We start from the raw sequence: 3634 nt of genomic DNA, 5'->3' as shown, positions 1-3634 counted from the left end.
TCTCTAAGAAGAGACCACTGATTAGCTATCCAATACCAAATAACCAGCTCCGAAAACATATACATACAAATAACCCTATTTGGACTGAGCAGGTTGTGTTTATGTGTTTAGAACACATACATATGTAGTGGCCATTAAAGAAAAAGGCCATGAATCTGACAGAGCACAAACGGGTTACACAGGAGGGGGTGGAGGAAGAACGGATATGGGGAAAGTGATGTAATTTTGTATAATCTCAAAAATTAAAAACATGCATAAAAAAAACACCCCACCTCTCAAAGCCTCTACCTGTGGGCATATTGGTGGAAAAATCCTCACATAGATATGATACAAATAATGTCTTATTTTAAAGGAAGCCAGAAATATTAGTGCTGTGATGAAACACCATGACTAAAAGGCAAGTTGGGGAGTTAAGAATTTATTTAGCTTACACTCTAGCAGCGTTGTTTATCACTGATGTTCATCAGGACAGGAGCTCAAGCATGGCAGGAACCTGGAGGCAGGAGCTGATGCAGAGGCCATGGAGGGGAGCTGCTTACTAGCTTGCTTCCCATGACCTGCTCAGTTCACCTTCTTATAGAACCCAGGGCCAGCAGTGCAGGGATGGCACTACCTACTATGACCTTCCCATTGATCACTGATTGAGAAGATGCCTTACAGCTGGATCTCATAGAGGTATTTCCTAGCTGAGGCTCCTTCCTCTGATGACTCTATAGCTTGTGTCAAGTTGATGCACAAAACCAGCCAGTACACCTCATTATCATTTCTAGGTAATGAACATGTAGCAATGTTTGAGAGGTCTCTGGTTGAACCTTTTCCTCTAGAAGCCTCTCTACATATCTATGTTCTGCCCTAAGCTTGGAGAATTTTTAAAACTAAAGTGGCATAATAGGATATCAGTTTTGAAACATAACTCCTGCAAATTCTTAAAAATACTTTTCCATTGTAGAGTAAATATTTTCCTTCTCAAACCGCCTTGCTGCCGAGGCCTGGGCATTGCCACACGACCTCCCAGCTTGACCTTAGCATGTGGCAGTGCAGCTCTCTCTCTCATCAATTTTCCCCAAGTTATCTTTCCTGAAGGATGCTTAAGTAATATGTTGTTAAACTTGGTGACTGATGGGGCCAGAGCCCAGCTGATGACAGCCTGGGCTAGACACAGGTGTACGTGAAGGTTGACATTGGAGGGCTTGAAGACTATCTGTGAGTAACTTGGAAGACATTGGTACTGAATGTGGAGTATTTATGTGGATAGTAGAGCTTCACCCAAAGAAGCAGGTGATTTTCAGTTCTGTGCTACACTGCTGTGAGCAGGGCACCTTGATTACTCAACACTTACAAGAGGGCAGGCACAACTGCCCCTGGTTGACAACAGTCTTCTTGTCCTTCAGTAATGCAAAAGTACAGGAAGGGCCCATTTGGGCTAGTGTAGACAGGTCAGTGAGTGTGGAGGTGAACCAGCTGTGGTTGAAGAAATGGCCAACTATGGCTGAGCTTGGACTATTTACATTATGGATAGCACCTGGGATTTTAGAAAGACTACAGTTGCCGCAATCTTAGCCTTACCTGTCCTCTGAGATTTATTTAAAAATAAAAGAGAGTCAAAGTGATAACCTTTTCTTTGGATTTGCTAAATACCCTATAACCAATTAGGACCTTCCTGAGAGCTCCAGGGAAAACCTGGGAAGGATGTGCACAGTGAATGTGAATGCATCCTGGGAAAAAACTGCCAGCAGCACACTGGCTTTAGACCTTAGTTTTTCATCATTTTGCCTTTTGTAGTTTGAATCTTGAATGTGTTTAGAGCTTTGTCTCCAGGGTGACTCTACTGGAAGGAGGTGGGACTTCGGGAAGTGGGACCCAGAAACATCTCTTCAGTACCATTTCCTACCCCTGAAGTGGCTAAACTCAGTCTACTTCAAACCGGGAGGCATCTGGCTTGAATTCTTTTAAACTGTCAAGGTTACACGTAAGCAGAAAAAGTAGAGGCCTTGTTCCATATTAGAGGAGATCAAAGAGACCTGTCATCTAACAGCAATGTGTGATCTGGGCTTAAATGCTGAGCCAGAGGTAAGGAGGATACATGGAACATTATTAAAACAAATTGTGAGCCCTGAATATGGATTGTAGATAAATAACCATGTTGAATAGGAGCCAATTTCTCTGATTTTTTCAATTGATCATGATAATGTTCTGTTCTGTTTGGTTGGTTTGACTTATTTTTTAAAAATAGTGTATAGGTGTTTATTCATTATTCATAATACCTGGTTTCATAAGGACATCTTTATACAGGTATATATGTACTTCGAACCCCTCCTGCTCCCAGCAACCCCTTTCTCTCTGCTTCCTTCTTGACAGTCCCTTTTGTTTCCACACAGTTTCATTGCTTCTTTCCTGTTACACATACATGCATACATACATGTGATTTTATGTTCTATACAAAGTCAAAGAGCCACGCATGAAAAGAAACACCTGATAATTGTCTTTCTGAGTCTGGCTTAATTTGCTTACACAACTTACCTGCAAATGACTTAATTTTATTCTTTTTTTTTTGTGGCTGAATAAATTCTTGTCATTGGGAAATCTATGTTGAAGGATTTTAAGGTGAAGAGACAGCTAACTCTCAAAAGGTTCATGGAAAAAATAGAATGCTGTGCATTGTATAAATATAGCATAAATACATAAAATATATAACACATTCTATATAGGAGGGAAAGTTGAAGCAAATGTGGCTAAGTGTTAAAAGTAAGAATCTGAATAGCAGAGTATGGTAATTCTGGGTACTATTCTTACAACTCTTATGCAACTATTTAAAAATGAAAAGTTAAAAAAGAAAGCAGCAGCTAATATTGAGATGCGGCAGTTTGGGTTGGAGGCAATGGGACAAGCTGACTTCCCGTTTCAATCCATTTCCTTCTAGAGTCTTCCAGCTGCAATGGCCCTGTGAACCGATGCCTTTGCCGACTGGCCACATCCTATTCCTTTGTCCTGTCACTTTACATCAGCCAGCTTTTTGTTAACAGTTCTACCAAGAAAATGTTCATTGAGCTCCATCTTTTGGGGACTCTAGTTCAACATTGGGTGGCCCTGTTGGTTTATTCTCCATCAGACAAGGATTGTATTTCTCAGGCTAAGAAACAGAAAGGGAGGGAGGAAGAGAGAAAGTGTGTGTGTGTGTGTGTGTGTGTGTGTGTGTGTGTGTGTGTGTGTGTGTGGTTTAGGGAGGGCTGGAGGGAGGAAGAAAGAACCCAAGAAGGAGAAAGTCTGGAGTTCCACAATTGTCTCAAGGATATACCCCCAATTACCTAAGAGCCTTCCAGTAGGCCCTACCTCTTAAAGGTCCACTACCTCCCTATGCTGACACCCTGACGTACTGCTAATCCATCACATCCAAGGTGGTTTGAGAAGGAAAATTTAGCACCCTTGTCCTGAGGACAGGCAGTGGTGTGACTGCCATCCTTCTTAGGCCACTGGAGCCCACAGTGTTTGCTTTCTTCAATGCAGTGGCCTAAGCTGGTGACCTTCCTGGTGTTCTGACACTGGGTCATTATTTGGGCTGGCCATTTGTTACATTAAAGCACCCAGGAAGGTTACCACCCACCTCACAAAGACGATTTTCTCACAGTAGGCAGGT

The sequence above is a fragment of the Phodopus roborovskii genome, unplaced genomic scaffold (assembly GCF_943737965.1).
Source record: "Phodopus roborovskii unplaced genomic scaffold, PHOROB, whole genome shotgun sequence".
NCBI lineage: Eukaryota > Metazoa > Chordata > Mammalia > Rodentia > Cricetidae > Phodopus > Phodopus roborovskii.
The sequence above is the reverse complement of the archived record's forward strand: the minus strand, read 5'-3'. Positions refer to the sequence as shown.